Source organism: Anas acuta, chromosome 1, assembly GCF_963932015.1.
Source record: "Anas acuta chromosome 1, bAnaAcu1.1, whole genome shotgun sequence".
Lineage (NCBI taxonomy): Eukaryota > Metazoa > Chordata > Aves > Anseriformes > Anatidae > Anas > Anas acuta.
Genome location: NC_088979.1, coordinates 88,231,949 through 88,254,701, shown reverse-complemented (window position 1 = coordinate 88,254,701; position 22,753 = coordinate 88,231,949). Strand labels below are relative to the sequence as shown.

General features: G+C 31.6%; 1 protein-coding gene across 3 annotated transcripts in view; it reads left to right on the top strand.

Annotated features, from left to right (window-relative positions):
* The window catches only part of IL1RAPL1 (interleukin 1 receptor accessory protein like 1), a 754,490-nt gene that overhangs the window by 309,855 nt on the left and 421,882 nt on the right, over nucleotides 1-22,753 (top strand). The gene's annotated exons all lie outside the window — the stretch shown is intronic.

Sequence of the window (22,753 nt, the reverse complement as noted above, 5' to 3'; positions counted from 1 at the left end):
TTACGAAGTATTAAGTTTAATCAAATTTAGTGGGTTCTGTTTGTGTGTGTGTGTATATATATATATATATATATATATATATAAAACCTTTCACATTTTATTATTTCCATACTTCTTCATTTTTTTTATGGATGTGGATATAGCAAAAATCAGAGTATATTTTACCTATATTTTGGTTAGTTCAAGACAAGGAGCCAAAAATATTTGAGCTTTTGGATTGCTCAGCAAGCAGCAAAATGGGTTGAGAGAAACTTCATGAAGTTTGATAAGAGGAATTTTTGTCACCTCCTGTACCCATGGACGAATAACCTTAGGAATCATCCGAGCCTGGGGGACAGCCAGCTCAGAAGCAGTTTTACCTTTGAATCCTGGGGGTCAAAAAGTTCATGAACCAGCAACATGTTATTAGGGCAAAGAAAGCCAACAGCATCCTGGCATGCAGCCAGCAGCCTGAGGGAAATATCACTTCCCTGCTGTTGGTCACTGGTAAGAAACATCTGGAGTGCTGTGTCCAGTTCTGATCTCCCAGTATAGCAAAGACATTGACAACATGAACAAAGTCTATCAAGGGCTGGAGCATGCAACATACAAGGAAACACAGAGTGAAACAGGTTTGCTCAGTAGGAGGAAGGCTCAGGTGAGATCTTACTACTGTCTTACTATCTACTCTTCTTTCAAGTGCATAACAAGAAGACAAGAATCAGAGGATACAAGTTGCAAGAAGTGAATTTCCAGACAGATATCAAGAAAAAAATAAATAAATTAAAAATAACACTGAGTGGTAAAACACTTCTACAGATTCCCAGAGAGCTTATGAAATTTCCATTCTTGGAGTTACTCAAGGCTTAATAGGACAAAGCCCCAAGCAACTTGCTCTGCAATGAAATTAGCTCTGCCATGATTTAGGGTTGTGCCAGATAATCTGACAACTAGTTGATTTTCCCAAATAAATTATTTTATGTTGTGATATGAAGTCTAATATCTTCACTGCTAATGAAGTACAAGGAATGTAGAGCTTGAGTGAAAAACTGTAATAGGGATCAGAGGTAATTCTTTTAAAGAAATATAAAGCCTCTCATATCCACTTATTATAGTGGATAATTCTGCTGTGCTTCCATAGGAGAGACTTCCTCTTAGCCATATTCATCCAGGCAATATTTTCAGTGGCAAATAAGTGAGTTAGTTGACTATTTCGTTATAAACAGTACTGTAGCACTTGGCTGTTTATCTGAAATTTAGACTCTGAAAAATAAAGTTAATAAAGTTATTTAAGTACTTTAATGATGAGCACAAGACCTCCAAAAAGTCAGAACTTTTAAAGGATTAAGCTAGTTTGAAAAGTTCTTCATGTACATCAACAATGAATATTGTTCCTCTGGCTTGCAACCAAATAAATAAACAAAAATTCCCAGTCTTCTGCAGCCAAACTAAAATACAGTCTCTTCAAAACACTTATGATTTTTAAGCAAAGAGTGGAAAGGAATCAACAAAGAACAGAGTGAAAAGGAACATTATTAAGTGAAATCTTAAATCCTTATTTTGTGAAAAAATAATCTAAATAGGTTTTCAGTTTGCTGTTTGTAATCCTTTGAGGGAAAAAAATATAGTGTAAAAAGTGAAACTCACACTACCAGGGCAAGCATCATCTTAGAGATGAGGAAAAAACAGTGGGAAGAATAAACTTTCATACCTCTGAGATGTCTTTTAAAAGAGTTCAGGCAAGTCAAAATAAGGCTCATGTAATGATGTCAAAATCAGGAAAACTTACTATATATATAGTGATTTACAGATGTTATTTTGGATAAATTATGCACAAAGAAATTCAGAGTTTTTATGGTATTTTAAGACAATGATTTTACAAAACTCAGAGGTATAACAATTCAGACTACTCATTGATCCATGGCTTGGATATTTAACTAATAATGTCCAAATTTACCAGGTGAATGAAACAATTAAACTTTTCAAGACTAGCCTAAAAATATTAAGAGGATTAATTCAGGTGATTTAAAGTGTTTCCTCCTTACAGTCAAGTATGAAACTCTGTGCATTTTTGCAGCAATACAGCATTTTTGACTCCTGCCAGAACTGGAAATTGTATGAAGTCTAAAGAGAAAAAAATATGTATTTTAAGAGAATTAAGTAAATTTCCTGGAACTTCCGGTTCCCTCTCATGTCTTCAGAAGTTTATTTTATTATCATATTGCCCTCCAGATATCATTTAATTTGAAATAATTTTGCTGTAAATTCAACCTTTTTACCTCTATATCTCTTTGGGTGTATACACTTCTGTGAGTTTCAGATATAAAATTTTTATATATACAGTTATAAAAATCTTTGGAGGCTCAATATATTTAAAGAAAGAGACATAACTACTTTTTCATTTCAAATGCAAAAATAAAACATATTTTTGACATAATAAGGAGGACTACATAGCAAAGAGTGCTTTGCTACATAATATATAAAGTGCTAAAAATAAATAGAAAACTACAAGATTTATTTATTTATTTGTTTGTTTATTACATTTCTGAGCATTCAGCTTCATTCGGATTTTTGTTGTTGTTTTTGTTTTATATATTCTAGAGTTCTATATCTTTTACAAATATATTCTTAGCTGTTATTGACATCATCATTTACATTCTGCTATACAGCTATTTTGAAAATTCCTTTGTCAAAAAGAACCTTTAAAACAAAAACTACTTTCTATTTCTTCCTAAATATTACTTGTATTTTATCCTAAAATTACTTTTTTTTTTTCTTAAAACAAGTAGCAATAAACTCTTTTGTTTTTTCCACCCTTGCCTGACAAGCATACTGCCAAAAGGTATGAAAAATAAAAGTTGAAGAATTAAATAATTGTAGATTTGTTTTCCTTTTCAATTAATGAGAAAAAAAAAAGGGGGGGGGGGAGGGAAGGAGGATAATAAACGTGATTTGTCTTTCTTGTTTTGTTCTGTATATGAACAACTACAGATAAATTTTTGATGCTGTTGTCCAGAAACTCTAAGGATCTTGTAATGTGTTTTTCTGTCTCTAATCCTTTATTTAACCTTGTAGTGAGATCTGTTAAACAAAGCAATTCAGTGTAAATTTCTGATGTTGATTTTTTTTACTCAAAGAAACTTCTTTCTTGTATTTTGATTGAGATTGTTCCATGCAAAACAGAGAAATATTACCTGCTTATCTTCCTGTTGAAACAAATCAATGAATAAAGCAGATGTTTATTGTATTCTAGATGCAAAAACATGGTATAGGACTTGTTCGGTGAAGTTGAAGAATAATAATAACATAAAAAAAAATAAATAAAAACACTTTTAAATAGCAACTGGCAATTTTTGTTTGTCTTGGAATAGTACATAAGAAAATGAATTTATGGAAGGGAAGTTTAGGTATTGTGATGAAATGTAGGTATTTTTATGTTGTATTTTTATGTTGCTCCCATAAAAGCAGGAGCTTATGGATATGCAGTTTGTTTTCACATCTCGAATGCAGAAACAACATGGTACAATGTATTTCTGTTCCTTCTGCCTAGAGCTTTCTAACATCCATCTCCAAAAGCAACAGCTGTTATTTCTCTTTATCCTTCAATACCTGTCATTTAAGGCTATACTACAAAATACTAAAGAAGCTTATCTGACATATCTTCATTCACACTTCACTTATATGTACTCACATGTAGATGACACCTGGGTCTCTAAAATCAGCTTAGTCTAGACATTGTTCTCTGTATCTCAACATTGCTGTTCAAGGCAATTTCCCTAACAAGATAAATATACGTGTTGACATGTCTAAGTGTTTTGCTACCAAGTAGAATGCTAGCCTGATTATCCTCTACTGTTAACAGAATATCAGCTCTCTTCAGAGCATAAGTTTTCAAAACAAAACAAAACAAAAGTCTTTATTTGCATCCTTTACTCTAAATAGTATACCAAAAAAAAAATCAGTCATTTACTTTGAATATTTTCTGATGTATACTTTTGCTTTTGGGGACAGTCTTACCCTGTCAGGATCAGAGTAAAAGTACATTTTGACACTGAACAACTCAACTTGATATATCTGTGTTCAATTTATTTATTTATTTATTTATTTAATAAAAGAGGATATAATATAGTAATCATGGAGATTCAGATTCTTAGAAATCCATATGTAAATCTTTTGGAGAGGAGGAGAGTAGTATCTACAGTAGTATCTATATATATATTTATTTTTTTTTTATACTGTCTAAATATATACTATTGTGAGTTTATTATGGTCAGTGCTTCAAAATGTCAGAAGGAAATAAGAAATCACATTTTGGCTTTGAAAGTATATGGTCTAAAACCTAGGGAAAGGCATGGCAAGTTCAAAACAAAACAAAACATAAACAGACTATGGAGCTTTACTTTTTCTATCTCATAGTTATCTGTTGCTGCATAAGTGGATAAGTTAATATTAAGCAGATTTTCAGAAGCAACATACTGATTTTCTTTTGGGTTGCAAACTTATCTTCCATTTTTCAAAATTCTGCTTTCCTGCTCTGCTAAAATATTGATTTTTCTCTATCATTATGTACTTTTAGTGTTCTCTACATCAGTACACATTCCCACCAGCCTGGTGGAGTAGGCTATAGGCAATACAGGAGTAATACCCGTTTTTTGTCAGAGTAGTGAAACTCAGAATAAATTATTTGTTTATAAAGTGGCATGCCAGTAGAGAGCTGTATAGCTCCCAAATTCAGAGCTCACATACATGTCCCAAATATTGGTGCTAATAGCTGTTCTAGTAAGTTATGCATGTCTAGTATCTCCTTTTTCTTGCTGGGTAGCTGTCTACAGCCGGTGTCAGATTAGTTTTTTGTATGTTTGCTTGTTTTCCCAAGAATAAACAGGATGTGTTGTACTCAAATAAGAGATGTAGGTGGCCCAAACAGGAAATAGAAATCTAGCAATCAGATATGCAAATTTAGACTCTGCTATTTTATGGATGCAATGCCTTGAAGGACCGTACCAGCATTGGTAGATATGGTAGATGGGGGACTCTATAAAACATAAGTTTTAGTTTGTTTGTTCATTTTGTTTTTCCATTTGTCTGTCAGTGGTCAAATTGCAAACTATTTAAGTGTATTTGTGTGTGTGTAACCATGTCTGAAAGCACAGAAGAAATAGAGATAAAGCAAACCATTACAGAGTATATAATGAACTGCCCTATCCTTGGGCTATGCACTGCATCAACTCAGTGAGGTATTGCCATAGAGATGACAATTCCATAATAACAAGGAGAACTTGTCTTGCATATTCTTTTTAGCTCCCTCACCACTGCCACCCCCTAAGCTAAATTACAAAAAAAATGTAAATATAGGCTGTACATTAACATGTGACTGTTTTTATCAGTTTCTGTGATCAGTTTCTTGATGAACTTTTCAGATGAAATTTGAAAAGTTAAGAATTCTGACATACAGGAGGAATTCTGCCATAGGAGGAAAACACAAAACCCTAAAAGAGGGGTACAAAATAGTTTGCTTTTCACAGTAGCTAGCAGAAAACTTTAGAGTAGAGGAAAAATTGTAATACTTTTTTTTTTTTTTTTTCTGTGTCAGTTAAATTTAAGGAAGAGAATGTGAAAAAATATTTTTAACAAAGAAATATGACTTGAAATTATTGGAATGTGAAGAAGATGAACTTTTTGCTTATTTTCATTCTTGCACAGAAAAAAAAAAAAGTTTGTACAAAGCAAAACCAAGTGTTTTGGTGAACTATTTACTATGACAAAAATACAAAAACAATGTTTTTTTATTGTAAGTTATTTTGAGATGTTTATCGTTTTGATCATCTGAGTTTCTAATACCTGTTTTGTCAATATACAACTAAATATGCATTTATAATTTTATTGAGTAAGAATGACAAAATGGCTTTGTTTCATATTTGGAATGTTTTAAATTCATGGAAACCTGAATCTAACCTGACTGAACATGTGTTTAAATAATTTATAAAGAAATTCTGAAACTATTTGTTTTAAAGTATACTACTTTTTCTGTATAATTATACATCTTAAACTTTGGGGGAAATTTATAGTTACTACAGTGAATCCTTTTTTCTGATACTCATGTTGAATACTTCTTATATGGAATGTAATTGTACTGAGCCAGAAAGATTATTCACTAGATAAGTAGGTACTGTTCCACAAGGATGACCAAATCTGTTCCAATCAATTTTTAGTCTGAACAATAAATACCTTTTGTTAAATAAGAAATATATAAGGTTCCAGAATGCTATTACTTTTTGAAAGCAAATAATACAGTTTCCATCCCTATTTGGAAACAGTCTTCTCTCAGACACATATAACTACAATCAGTACATCAGTAGCAGCTGTGCATATATAACTAAGGGCAAAGCTTGACCCTTAATCAAAATAATTTTCTAATACAGAAATTGCTAGTTATAATTATTCAGTTAATACTGTAGATGAGACATTCACTTATCCTTCTTTCTTCAGTAGCATATCATAAAGTGTAAACCATCAGAAATTGTTGTGCATTATTCTGTTGCATTTTCAAGTCAATTAATATGTATTTATATTAATCTACAAAAATAATATGCTCTATACAAGTCTTACTATTCTTAGGGTATATGAAACAATTCAAAAATGAAGTCCTTTAGCCCTCCTAAATGAAGTATTGACCTCACTAATAACAGGTTTCAAGCCTCATAGTAGTGCTGTAAAGCCTCTGGACTTTTCAGGTTTTGTTGGAACTTCTCTTGGACAGATGAGAGCTTTGTTTCAGATTGTTTAGCTGTAACAGCAATATTCTAAAGAACAGATGGCCATTTCCTAATTTGTTTTACTTTTGCTGAGCTTTGTGTAATAGTGCAAAATAATCATAATTTTTATATGGATAGTACTAAAAAGTAATTCTGTGTAGAATGAACTATTTATGACCCTAGCATAATGAAGTAGTGTAGTAGAATAAAAGCATGGGAGCAAAGCAGAGTCTTTAAAAATGAGGAAACAGTGTACAGTTTAGAAAGTACATGAATGGAATGCTAGTAGAAGTGGCCCAGAGTGATGTTAGAGGTCTTGGAACTACAAAACAAACAAACAAACAAACAAACAAAGAACAGTGGTCAATCAATAAATAAAGAAATGAAGCTTTCAGAGCTGGATAAAATAAGTTTTTAGAGGTACTAGGGACAACAAAGAACAACTATCCAACATATGTAAGATAGAATCATAAGACCAAGGTTAGAAAAGACCCTTAAGATAATCAGGTCCTACAGTCAACTTAACACTACCAAATCAACCACTAAACCATGTCCCTAAGTGCCATGTCTACACATCCCTTAAATATATCCAGGGATAATGACTTTATCATTTCTGTGAGAAGTCCATGATAGTCCATGAAGTTCCAATGACTAGCTGTCCTTCCCATAAATAAATTCTTCCTAAATTCCAATCTAAACTTCTTCCAGTACAATCTGAGAGCATTTCCTCATGTTCCAACACTTGCCACCTGAGAAAAAAGATCAACACCCTCCTTACTACAACGTACTTTCAGGTAGTAGAAGAGATCTATAAGGTCTGCCCTCAACATCCTTTTCTCCAGAGATGCTCAACATGTAGTAAATTCTGATGTAGTTGGAAATTACAGACCAAAAAGAAAGTGCAAGGTAGAAAAAAAAAATGCAGACAGTGGGACCTTTAGAAACAGTGGAAGGGTGAGAATAACCCCACAGAAAAAGGTGCATACTAAGAAGTTTCTGTATAACCATTAGAATTTTATTATTATTGAGATTTTTCCCTCTATCTTTTTTTGTTTGTTTGTTTTTTGTTTTTTTTTTTTGTAATAAACATATCAACATAAACAAGACTAGTAGTAATTATCTGAAAATTATCTGAATAGGAGTTTGAGTTGTACTATCAGCAAATACTTAACTTTGCATGAAAGTGTTTTGTCAATAAAAAGGGGTTGAACATTAAATTTAAGTACACATTAAATTTCCTTTGTGGAGAATGCAGCCCTTATATTGAAGTGTAGATCATGTGCTCTGCTCCCACACTTGAGGAGTCTCTGTGTCTCAGGGACACTCTTCATGCAGAACAATTCTTCAACCTATTCAAGTGTGAATTGTCAACAACACAGATTATGTAGCAAATTATGGCATGGCTTTTTCAATGTCTTGAATAGATACTTTTTTTTCTAAGGGATAGAGACAACATTCATGCATCCTCCCAAAGAGCATATCTTAGACAACTGTAGAGTTTGACGTCTTTCTCTACTTTCTTTATGTCTTTCTATAAAATAAATAAAGCCTGGAAATAATATTTTTCAACTCCAACAACTCTCATGTGTAAAGACCATATATGGGTTTCTATTTTTCCTAGACCATAAGCTAATAAGCATAATCTTACCTTTAACTTTTGCTCCATTTTTTTTTTTCTAGGAAATAGGTATTTACAAGAGGTTACACAGCCTAGTGTGAAAGTTTTCCACTAGTTTTTTTATTAAGAATCTGGTTCTTGCTGCCATAACATCTTGAGAGCAAATTCCTCTCCAGTGTCACAGAAATGAGTTCACTGTGTTTTCATGTTATTTCAACCATTATGAATTAGGGAAATTTACTAACCGTTATAAGAACCTCTTCTGACAAATAAAATTCTGTGTGTCAATCAGGGCGAATCTTTCCATATTCTTATATATATTAATGGTTCACGGAGTCTGATCTAAAACCTTTTTGCAGACAATAGATAATGTTGGACCTAGTCAAAACTGGTGAAGATAAATAAGTAAATGAAAGTAGAGATTGTAGAGGGCACTAAATATTATCATCATCTATTTCTTATTTTCACTTCTGTCCATTCTCCCTGAGTGTTTTATAATGAAAGTAAACTACACATTTAATATCAAGAACTGAACAAGAACTGAAATTCATTTTTAGGATGATGAAAGTGACATGAAATTGAGTGGAACTTTTATCATCAATGTTATTCATAAGGGCCATTTGTTAATTAAACTATCTGTTGTACCTTCAGCATGTCATATCACATCAATCACATACAAATTTAAATTAAAAGTCATATTCCAAAAGATAGTAATTGCCAAGATGCCTTGTGTACCATCTGAATGCTAAATTTAAACTTTTGCAGTAGTTCAGCAGCTGCACGAACCTATGAATAATTCATTAACTATAACAAATAGTAGATTAGAATTAACCAACTAGTTGCATATTTTAGGAGTATAACTACCCAATTCACCAGATACTTCTTAATCTTAATAAAATATATTTATATATTTTATGTAAATTTCTGCTTTTGGAAGATCTACTTAGTCTTTAATGCATACTGTAAACAAATAGAGAGAAATTGAGCTAAAATTCAGATTTACAAGAAGAAAAAAGGAAAAAAAAAGTTCGTAATTAATTACTGTTACGTAATGAAAACGTGATTTCTAACAGTTTCAGGGACTTTTGTACATTTTTTTTTTTGAAAGACAACAGTAGATTTAAAAAAAATTACTCTAGCTTCATTATTTTCACATATTATTTTCAAATCAAGGTTTAATTAATTATTTTTTTAACTATCATATATACATTAGTATTTTTTTTTAATCTATAAATAATAAATAATAAATAAATCTAATAAATAAGTAGCCTAAAATTCCTCACTCTTAAATTGCCAAAGATAGATTCACACTGGACTTGCATGGTTTCTTTAGTGATAAGTAAGCAACAACAATATTCTGGAGGGCTTCAAGACACTGAAAAAATCTTTCAGTGCATATTCCTGCTCCCAGAAAAAGTGTCAATACCTAACCAGCTCGTTTTGTATCTACAGATCCAAAAGAAATGTATTTTTAGAGCCAAGAAAAAGGGTGTCATGTTTCACCTGGTGCGTTACTGAAATCACAGGATTTTTTTCACTGGTCTTGGAGTCTAGACTAATGAAATGTACGTACTTGGACCAAAGCACATTTTCTAGCAAGAAAACTGGATTTCCAGAAGACTCCAAGAGTAGAGGGACGAGTGAAGGGGTCAAATCAAAGCATTTAGATTTCTTTTTTTTTCTCTCATACAAAGATTCAGTATGTAGTTATTGTCCACTTTGAAGCTTTACCCCTTATCCCTACATCCCTTATAGTAGATATTTTTCCAACATACTTACAGTATGGTGCAGAAAAATACTGCTTAGACTTCTCCTCTGTTTACTGTCATAATTTCAAAGCTGAGTCCTTTATTTCAAGTTTCTTGTTTCCTTCCAGATGAACTGGAAGAAACATGCCAATTTTGTGATGTGAACAAACAAGGACAAGGAAAACCTGTCTGACATAATTTTACTTGACGCCTAAATAATAGTCATGCTTGCACTGAAGAAATAAAGAGCAGAAAAGAAATTGACTGAGTAATTTTTCCTTTAGGGCCAGTGCATTCACTATTGTGATTTTCTGTATACCAAAAATAGAAAGGTTTAGTTCTTTACCCACTGACCTAATCAAAACTAACTAAACTAACTAAAAATTTAGTTTAAATATTTTTCTGTAGACCTGCTTTAAACTCGTAATTGTGGGAAATTAAAATTTAAATGTTTAAAAAATTAAAATTCTAACCTGCTAGCCCTAATGTATTATGTTGAAATGAGAGCTGAACCTGCTCTCATTTATTTTTGTATAGTAGATGGAAAGTTCATCCAATTTTAATTATGTATAAATAACATTCAGTAACAACAATAAAACAAATTAATACATTTTAATTATATTAATACATTAAATAAATGTTGTTGTTGTTTTTTTTTTAATTAAAGTAATGGAAATTTTAAATAAATCCGATGAAAAAGTGGATTTAAGGCTTTATGTAACTTTGACATCTTGTCAACTTTTGAAAAAAAAATATTAATCACCTATCATTTTCTGTCATTATCTTACAGTCATTATCTTTGATATACCAAAATGTACGTTATCATTTTAATTATAGTCTTAATACTTAGCTATATAACTAACTTGGCATAAGATGACCATGTACATTGAAAAAAAAATAAAAAATAAAAATAAAAATAAACAAAAAAAAAAAATAAAAATAAAAATAAAAAAAATAAAATAAAGAAGATTTTCATTACTTTCAGAACTACTGTATGTGGCAACTGGACACAATTTCTGGAGCTATTAATTTTTCCAACTGCTTCAAGGAAAATTTACCTTGTTGCCTGAATGTGTTGGCTAAGGCTGACTACAGTTGGCACACAGACAGATGAGGGACACCAGTTATTGCTAATTATATGCTTGAAATCTAAGGCATTGCTTCAAGGACCTCAAAGTACAGAAACATCCCATTTTATCTGCCTCACTATCTTTCTGGATATCAGCATTTTATGGACTTCCTAACAACAACTTACTCTTCTTTGCTTTTCTGATACTCCTCTGAACTCTCCCCATTTAATCAATTTTCCTGGCCTGAAAGCTGCTAGTTGAAAGGTCCTGTTTCTGGTTGTCAAATAAACAAAAATATGTCACTTCAGTTTCTTTTTCAGGGTATACATGGAACATCATTTATCTTTTAGCATGCTTCAGTGTTGCTTGGTGGCACATCTGGCACCTTTGCTAACTGAGGAAGAGAAGGCACAACAGAGCATGATTGTGACTGTCCTTCTCTACCCTCATAATAGTGTGCTTGAAAACAGGGAACAGTATGAAGACTGTGGGACTTAGAAACATAGCTGTTTGTATACTCTGTGCCCCTATGTCCCATTTTGCAATCTGAGTTGAATTGTTTGCCTGGAGAATTGTCGTGCCCCATGATTGCATGAGATACTGTCTCAGGATAATTCAATTTTGAAAACCCACCATTGACAGAGAGACCCATATCCTGTGTCATTTGTTACATGGCCCATTCATGTGAAAAGCTTGGTTTTCCTAAAACCTTTCTGTGGTTTCACAATTCAGTGAATATAACACAAGCTTACTTTTATTGTTACAGATATACATTTTCATACTGAAGCCCAGGTGTTTTTTGAGATTTCTTTGGTTTCTCCCAAATGAATAGAATTGGTCACATTAATGATTAGTTACTGTCACATAAAACTTAAAATAGATTTCCATACAGTAATTATATTACACTAAACAGATACATCTTGAGAAGTGGTTTGCTGAAATGATGACAAAAAGGTTTCAGAGTTATCTGTGTGTGTTTGTATTTCTGCTTCTAGACTCTCAGTTATATTTCTAATGCGATATTTATGGCTTAGTGTGAGTAAAGTTTTATATACAGCAGAAATAGTTAATTTGATTATACGACTCATGCATTAAAACCAAATTCACTGAATTTTTCTCCCTCTTCCATTTCCTGGGAAATATAACTCTTGTTTAAAAAGTTCTGATACTACACTGGAATCTTACTGATGCATGCAACATAATTCTCACTATGTTATTCTTTTCATTGCCTTTATGAGGAAACACATTTGAAAAATTAAGATATAGCAATGTAAACACTTTACACTGATCTTAAACATCAAAATTAAATATTTCAAGAAACAAAATCAGTTAAATGCTGGAGGAAACAAGGTACAGAAACATATTTCAATTATTTATGAATCCTTTGTATGTACTAGGCCACATTGGGATTCTATTTGCACAACTATACAGAAGAAATATTGCATGTGTTATTTTTAAGCAAAGACAGAAAAAATTCCTTTATCCTATTGTCTTATCTTTGGACTTTATATTGATTTTTCCAAACAGCTACTTCACATGAGAAATTAAGGAAACTGAAATGGATAAAGCCTGGGTTCAGACTAGAAGTAAGTGTGTGAGAACCCTGCTGTTAAGAGAATTTCTGAGAGAAGACACCACAGGCAGAGTGGCTGTACATGAACCAGGATGCTCACAGGCACCAGAGGGGATCGTCTGAGATATGCCTGATAGAAAAAAAATTGCTGGGCAATACATAATATCTGGTTTTGATGAGATAAATATTTTAAGGTTCTGTCAGATTCAAGAGCATTTTTCAGTGAGACTGAAGCATTTGGGAATAGCCCTGTAGTACAGCCTGTAGGTGACACTCAGAAGAATCAGGCCGATGGAGGAAAAATAGTTCTGAGGACATCTCCTTCCAGCTGTACCTTTTTATTTTGACCCATTAATGTCAACTGAATGCCTGTTACTCCTGAGAAAGACTAGAAAGTATGAATTAATATGAATTAACACTGTTAAATACCTGTTACTAATATTATGTGGGATTTTGTCACCACTAAAAATGATTCAGAGAAAAACTGTCAAAAATATTAATTCTGCAGAAAATTTTGTCTAAAACTTGAGACTTGAATTCTGTTTCTGTAGTTCAGGCACATACTGCAATAATTGGAAAGTTAAAGCTGAATCCTACATTCCTGTCACTTATTATTATTATTATGAATTCATCACATTCATACTTCAGTTTGGTAAATGTATTATCACATATTAGAATATGTTTATATTGCAGGCAATAAAGCCTGTAAAGAATTTTCCATATTATATGATGATTTTCCCTTTCCTTTTCTTAGTTATTTGATAGGCCCCAAATAACAACTTTTTATTTATTTATTTTTTTTTCCAAAGCTTAAACTTAATCTAGGCTTAAACTAAACTTAATCTTACACTTTCGTTTTTGGAGTTTTATGTATTAGAGTTTTTGGAGGCAATGTTCAGAAGCATTACATGAAGGACTTATTTTTTAGTGGACCAAAGGTCAAAATGTTCATGATTCAGAATGTCATAGGTCTCTACATGTTGAAATGACTGCATCTTTCAAAAATGATGCTAGTTCTGAAATATATTTTAGAAACTGACAACACTTATTTAGCTTGGGAAAACACAAAGACTTCACAAATGCTTTGACTCATGATTTATAGGATTTAGGCACAATATATTTCTTTTGCTGTGATGGGAAACTGGATTTTCAGATTTTGTATCACTGTTCAACATTATTTTTACATTTAATATGGTCCATAAGGAATTCTGCAACTTTTGTGGCCATATTTTTTTTACTTACTTTGCAGTTCTTAATGACATTTTGATAGCTCCATAATGAATCAGATTTATTTATTTTTATGCATTACATCTTTTTTCCTTCCAAATATAGTTGTCTGTTTGTTCTAGTGTGATATATCTTAGAAATCAAAAATCATAATACCAGCATGAGTTACAGTCTTGTCCGTTCCCGTCTTTAACCAACACAAAATATCACAAAGTGTTTTGTTGTTGTTGCTTCTTTGTTTTCTTTCTTGCATTTTTTTCAGTATGGCTAGTCATACTAGTCTGGTGGTTCAAGGCTTCGTTGTAAATCCTTTTAGGCCTATTTAGACTATTGTTTTTGGAAAGATTATAATGTGTTATTATGGAAAGTCTCATATCTAGTGCTCTTTCTTTTCCCATTTGTTTGGTTGGGGTTATATTTTTTCAGAATTCTACATGAATGAAGGCATGTTCCTGACAGAAAAGGTTTAACATAAGATTTTATTTATGTATTTATTTATTTTCTACACACATGCATGCAGAAAAGAATCACAGAATCATGGAATATTAAGGTTTGAAAGGGACCTTGAAAGATCATCTAGTTCAAACCCTCTGCTGTCTAGTGCCCTTCTAGTCCCTGTCTAGTCCAGTGTAAATGTCATCATGAATAGCTTTTTGATATTAATTTTCACCTGTCTTACATATCTTGAAAGACTAAAAAGCCGGTTATTAATTCATCTAAAGATATTCCTGGAAAAATGTGCTTATGAAAAATTCTCTCAACTTTGCTGATTTATACTTTTAGGAACACTGTCAATATTGTACCTTTGCATTTAGGTCTGTATAAAAAGAGTATGCATTCTATTTCAGCGCATATTAATATGTTAGTTGATGCAGCAATTATTATTACTATTATTATTATTATATCCATTATAAGCCAGTTATGCAGATATGAACAATATTAGTTTTCTAGTTGTCCAGGAGATATATTTACTCAAGACTGACAAAGATAGGTTTCCCTACATGTCCTTTGCCACCTGGGGCTAACTACGAATTTTTCCACTAACCGTGCAAAAGTGCAATGCTGTGTTTTCAGAAGTTATTTTCCATTACAGTCCATTACCAGTCCCACCAGGGACTCTAATTAATGAATTGAGTAAGAATTTTTGCTTCTTTCCTGTGCATATGCAAGAGATTCATTTAAATAGCTGCCAATCTTTAGCTAGGAGCAATCTGAGCTGGTATTGTGTAGAAATGGAAATATCTGTCCAGAAGTAATGAATTCTGGGGGGTCTTTTTCAATATTGTGTGTGTTCAGAACCCATTTCCAGGTTCAGAACAGTTCAAGAAGAGCTAGCTTTAAGGATCTGCATCTCAGTTCCAGCTTTTATGAATATCTCACACAGTGTTAGCTCATGTACACACTTGGTGTAGATTACCTTCAATCACTAAGAGCTTAAATGTCACTGATTTATAGTGGAGTTCCTTTCAAGACCTCAATGGTCTCAGAATGCTTGCTTTGCAGGCATTTTTTTGAGTTTTGAGTTTTTCATTTCATAGACTCATTTCATGACTTTATGTCTCAACTCTGGCAAGAGTAAAATACACAATGGAGCAACAGCTCTGATAAAGATCATAAAAATTTTGTGAGTTCATGTGATTGTTTCTTAGTGTGATTGTTTCTTAGGGTTGAAATATGACATATGAGTGTTCCAAGTTTATTTTATTTAAATGTTTAAATATAAATATTATATCTTTGCTGATTAATCTTTCTAAGATTTGATTAACATAGTGAAAAATTCTCAGGGTTACTGATCACAAGTCCTCTCAAACATCTTTGAGGACACAATAAATGGGAATATATAAATATTCTGAAATATATAATAAATATTCTGAAAATATATAATGATTCTGAAAAAGTTACTATTTCAACATTGTCTGAAAATGAACTATTTTTTTTTCCTAAGAATCATATAATAGTCATATAGTGATACTAGAAAAAAATCATATATTTATATATATATGTATATATAAAAGACGTCTAGATGATGTGCTTCTTTTTCAAATCTAGTAGAAGTAACCCTGAAACATTGTTAAGTACTAAGCATCGTATATTGCTTTCTAATGAATATTTTATGCCACCCAAGGACATTGTGCTTTTGTAGCTTCAAATATTTAAACTAATTAACCAATTGAATAGTAGTCTCCTGCAACATGAACAAAGTAAATTGTTAAAGAAAATCAAATATGAAATACTTTCTTTAGTACAGTGAGTCATATTAACACAAAAATATTATCCTTTGCTACAAATTAGTTTATGTCCCCAACTTTCATAGATTGTCTGTCAAAGATTTCATAGAAAGTCTGTGTTCTTTTGACAATCCAAACCGTATTTTTTACCAAACTTCTATTATTCATGTTGTTTTAATGGCTAGAGATAGTGTAATATTTCATCCCACATATGATTAAAAAAAAATAAAAAATCATTTTAAATGTATGAACCTGTTTGCATTATTAGAAGCTTGCTAGGTGACATTTGTACACATTTACATGTGAATATAAATAAGTGTATATATATATATATGTAATACATATATTTATATATTTCTATTCTTCGATATATACATGCATTCATATATAGATTGAAATATGCATGAACAGCTGTGTACATAATATCCAACAACATTCTTAGTATGTCTCATTTGCCTTTCTGTAAGAAGGAAAAAAATATGCAAAAGCACTTAAAGTTGCAATAAGATATATATATTTTTTTAATTATTTTGAGGAAAGTGTAATAATTTTCACTATAGAAGTTGTATCAATCATTGTTATCATACATTCCCATATGTGGGAAGGCTTTTCCTGTCGATCATGTTCAAAATTGATGTTATTTAATTTTGTCAAGTTTAGACTATGTAAGTTGACAAGACGCTGTATGATGAGAACTCTACATAAAAAAAAAAAAAAAAAAAAAAAAAAAAAAAAAAACAGTGAAAGAGCCAAGAAGTGTACCTGTATGGAGGAGCACAGTGTCAAAGACTCCATGTCCTCTTCTCCGATAAGATGAGAAAGATTGTCAAAGATAAGGCTTCTAGCTGTGTCAGAGGTGATTAATGAGAGAGATAAGAGGACATCCTCCTTTTGACATTAAGGGGCAATGAGAGGAGAATAAAAGAATGAAGGAAAGCAAAGCACTTTTTTATGAAATAATGAGGGTGAGCAGAACTCTGCCCTCAAATTAGTGCTGTGTCCATTTGTCATTGGAAATTGACCCCTTCTATCTAATAAGTAACTTTTAAGAAAAAGTTGAAAAAAAAAAAAAGAAGGAAAAAGAAAACATGTCAACTAAAAAAAAATGATATATGAAAAGCTTTGATAGAAACAAATACATCAGGATGAAAACATAATGTTTAATAATACTTAATAAATTAAGTATTTTAAGTAATATTAGCTTTTCTGCAATCCTATGTCATTAGGATAGCAGGTTATTTCTTTAAAAAATACTCCTGTTTTGAAGTTTGTCTGAAAGTAAGATGATGTAGTAAGATTATGTCAATGCTGTGAATATTAAAGGCTCTCAGAAAGGATTAGGATGAATTTAGAAAAAATGTTTTCATTTATGAGAAAGGGGAAAAACAAATAGAGCAGGAAATTAATTTGTGGGAAAATACAAAATGGAACACTTACTGCCTGAGTTGGCTAAAACCTGAATTTATCTGTAGCATATTTCATTTCAGAATTTCAGCTGGGAATGTGCAATAGTCAAGACATCTTAAAATGAAGATTCTTCCAGGATAGATTCTTCTTAACATAGTGATAGTATTGAGCAGTCATATTTGATTAAAAACTTTTTGTGTATATATATATATATATCCTATAATAAAAACTTTCTTCATCAAAGAGCAGTGTTAAAAAAAAATAAAAAATGCTGGAACAGCTAAGAAACTCATATGAAATACTTACAAATAAAAGACTAATGTGTTTTAAAATTACGTGGTGATCTCCAAACTAGAGATGTCATTGTCAAGATATATGCTCTGGACATACTGTTTTCACAGGTATAATAATACAGCTTAAATAATGTTACTTTTGCTTGAAACATAAGAGACACAAAAATAGACATGATTTTACCTTATCCATGTCTGGGAAAAGAAGGTATTTGGGAGTTCAAATACATCCATAGTTGAGCTGAAAACCTTACTGCACAAAAAGAAAAAGTCAGCAGCACCACGATATCATTAGAAGTTTTGTCTTGTATAGGAAGCTGTAACATTTATGTTACCCAAGATTATTCAAAGGTCTTTAAAGAGCATGTGGCAGTATTAGAGAACTTTGGAGAAAGAGAACATAACAAGATGAAGACTCAGACTATAGTGTTCATAATTTAGATTCTCTCTTTTTTTTTTTTTTTTTTCCAGAAATTGAGTTACATAGATTACAAAATCTATACCATGGGTTCTTCCCTGTGTCAGAGGGGAAAAGGAAGTACACCTGTTTTTATTACATTTTTCAAGAGTTTGCTGTATTCTCTTCTCTGTAAAAACATAATTCTCCATCTCTTAGGAACATGGAAATAACTTAAGCTTTTTTTTTTTCTTTTTCCTTTTTTTTTTTTTTTAGATTTTGGTGTTATTAAGGAAAAAATCTTGAAATTTTTATGCTAATATTTCAACTTAAAACAAACAAAAAAATAAACAAAAAAGTTCACTAGATTAAGAAGAAAATAATAAAGAAGGTTGAACAATAAGTGAACCTTCCTTTTTCAAAAGTCAACATAATGCATGTTATGAAGTCTTCAAAGCTGGACAAGAATAGGCCCCTTGAGCGATCAATACAAGTGATTGCTTAAGATAATTTATTTGGTACTTTTACAATACTCTGGGTATACTGAAATAAATTAATGCAACAGCAAACTTGCTTGCATTTTTTTTTTTAATTATTTTAAGGTGGTCAGCTTTACAAAGTAGAACATAATTAACAAATAGCAGAGAATGTTAAAAAAATAATCTCATGGTTAGGGCTTATTTTCTGATTCATACAGTGATTCATTTCTGATAGATCTCTTTCATACACAACACATTTACTGCATAGTAATGACAGTGCTGCGATATGAACACCAGGTGGAAAAAGGGGTAGTTGAGATTTCTCATTAATGAATTTTATTTATTTATTATTTTCAAGAGATAACAATATCCAGAGCAGTCTTTCTTCTATGACATTGTCAGAATTTTACCTTCTGCTTTTAATCTTATTTTAGCTTAACTGATTTAACTGCTTGGTAATGTTTATTTTATTTTTTATTTTTTTTAATTTCAAAGTAAATATACATTGATGCCTTCTGTCATATTAATAGTTTATTTAATCCTGAAGTTCTGCTTTAAACATGGAGTTAGGACCAGGGCATAATATTTCAGTTTCAATGACATCTTCTGAAGAATCATCTTCATTCAGAAAACCAGAGAAGGAAAGGAAGTAAGCAGAAAGTAGAACTCAAATTCTGCATTAAAGATCTTCCTTTCCACAGTGAATTCAAGGAAAGGAATTCCCCTTTATTTTGGAAAGTCTGTTAAGAAATGAAAATAGGATTTATTCATAAGAGCTTATTATGGGGAGAGGTGAAGACCAAGAAGCATTTGGAAGCAGTTCATGGAAGAGTGAAGAGATAGACTTGAAATACCAGGCATTTAGTTGCTTGAGCTGGCTGTGAAATTGTTCTGACATCTTGACCCTTTATCCAGTGGAGGGGGAGACTGTCTAAATATATTAATTAGGAGAACAGATGTTGTCAAAAAAACTATGTTAACCTGAATTATTTTCTTGACTGTTGAAAACTACTTTTTCATTTCCTAGTCTGCTAAGAACATTTATATATTATTGAAAGATAAGTGAGATAATATTTCATTAATTTAAAAATATAAATAATTTGAACTACAAAATAAGTGGATAATCTCTAGAAGTTGCTTTACATTTTTAAGTAAAATAATATTTTCACGATTAAATTATGTCATACAATAGAAACATAACATGATGGTCTTTTGAAATATCCGTGATTACTGGAATAATATAAAACCAACAATGATAAGTAATGTATCTAAATACATTGGTGAACAAAGTTTAAAATTATTTTCAAGTTTAGGCTGAAGACAAACTTTTAATAGAAATAAAACTTTTGAATGAACTTTCAGTTGACAGTCTCTGCAGAGCACCAGTGTGGTTCATGTTTCCACATTTATGACTACAAAGTTGTTTGAAAGGTTTAGAAAACCAGAACAGAAACAAAACCATGTAAAAGGTAAAAAAAAATGTTAAAAATGCCACTTTTCTTTTTCTTTGTTTGTTTGCTTGCTTGTTTTGTTTTATTTTCCTAAAAATATAATAAAAGAATGAAGTAGTCATTTTATTTCATCATATGGATAGCCTTTCACAGAGAAGAAAAAATGCAGAGACAATATAGGGGAGAAATGTACAAAAAGAGTCAGCATCTACAAACTGGCAGAAAAAAAAAATCCACAACAAATAAGGACCGTTCTTTTAATACTGAGGACATTTACCTGTTGGAGAAAACTGCCTACAAGTTGTTAGATTTACAAGATTGTTGAAATGTAATGTAAGAGATTTGACCAGATAACCAAAGTTCTTTCTTCACTTGATTTCCATTAATGTATGGTTTATATGGGGAAAAATATTGCCCTGTTGTAAACTGAAGTAATTTATAATAAAAGTTATATTTACAGTATTTATTTTGGTAACTCACTACAGAGAACAAAGTCCAATTCTGCTCTTGCATAATTTTAATTCCAGAGAAATCCCACTTGCTTCAAGTTGCTCTTCATTCGTACAAAATTATGTACATGTACTTTGAAATTACAATTGGTTACTGCACATAACCAACTTCTTTTGTCAGCTACCAGACATTTCTGGGAGGCTGTTTAGTATCTTTAAATGAATCTGTATGTACCCTCTGAGATTTCTAGTGAGGCACACACTTGTACTTCCTTTCCATTAAAACCATCATCCAGATGAGAAGTAGAGGATCTTGTGTGCCCAGGGGATCAAAATACATCTCCTAAAATCTGTAGCTCAAATGTAATCTTTATGGTTCTTACCTCATAAATTAGGAAATTCATCTCATGATTTCATGGCAAGGATAAATAGATCTTTAGCTTTGGACACAAACATATTAGAAAGATTGGTGAGATGCATTCAGTAAACTTTATTTCCCTTATAATTACTTCTTTCACTATCTTCATGGGTAGATTACTGTTCAAAGAACTTGTCTTGTTCTATTAGAATCTGTTTCCTATATGAAGTGTAAGGATATCACAGGAAAGAAAGGCAATGTAGCTTCTGTTTTAGTTCATGTAAATTGTATATTTGTTACTGAAATTAGGTGGGATTTTTTATTTTGTTTTGCTTTGTTTTATTTTGTTTAACAAGAGGAAAATTGGACATGATCTGATAATTTTCTTTCTTTTGTTGTCTTCACCTCTTAGAAGAGAGATGAATAAATCAGTTTGTGGCCTTGAAGAAAATCTGCTTATATTGCTCATATTATACCGATTCAGCTCTCTGATTCTTCTACAGGCTTTCTGGAGAGATTTTCGTTTTAAGTTAGGCACACACCTCATTTAATTCTAGAGATTGCAAGCTGAGAACTGTGAAATCTTGTTTAGGTTAATTGTTACAGGAAGACATGCATTCAGATATATTCAGGGTCATTATGCTTATAGCCTGTGAAAGGAAACTGCAACAACACAATATGAGAAGCTGTAAGAAATGTAAGCCTATGTTCTGCCTTACACTATCTTCTCTGTTGCTATCTATAGTTAAAACTTTTTAAAACTTTGAAATATATGTGGTCTACTGAAACCTGTGATACCTCTGATATTCAGAAGTAAACAGTTTTTCAATTAAATACAATCTACATATTCTCAGATTTGTTGATATATATAATTGGACCAATGATTAAGTGCCAATATGTTCTCAGATACCCTCAATTAAATTTTGTGCATGAGAATACTTTTCCACTACTGGAAATTATTTAATATTATAAATCTCCACTACTTGGGAATTATTTTGTCCAATACTCTCTGTCCAATACAATCCACTTTTGAAACAGCGTCAGAAATCCTTTTATGTATGCTTGTATAATATATTATATATATCAAGAATGACTCTAATGGTCTTAAAGTCTATATACTGAAGTTATACCAGAGTGAAAATAGAATCAGGTGCTAAAACTTTTTAGTGACTTTAACTTTATCAATAATAAATTTGTATTAGTTTTGGAAATGTTAGTCAGGAAACAGAATCGGACTTTAATTTATTTTAGAAGATGCATATGGGTTCATCACAGGATCCAGAAATCAAAGTCACGCACACATGGGAGCTCTGGTACCAAATGATCTCATCTAAGTGTAGAATGCAAGTAGAGTGAACATGGTGAGTAATTCACCAGCTTGCAGACTGCATCTCCAGAGTCTTTTCTTCACTAAGAGCTCAAACCCTTTTCTTCAGCTCTATTTTTTTATAAAAAGAATATTCTGTACATAATAACTAGAGTTGGATTGGACACTGATTTAAAATTACTTTGATAAAGGCCTAGAGACATTCAATTTCAGCCTTCTGAAAATGACTCAACATTTTTTTCATAGGGATTGAATTTAATGATCTTAATACCTACTGACACATTTTTTTCAGATTCCTTTCTATTTGTATAATTACATTGAAGGTTGGCACCAGAGAATCTGGTGCTCTGTCAGGTAGTATATGGTTTTTTCCTAGTCTGGAATGGGAAGACTGTAC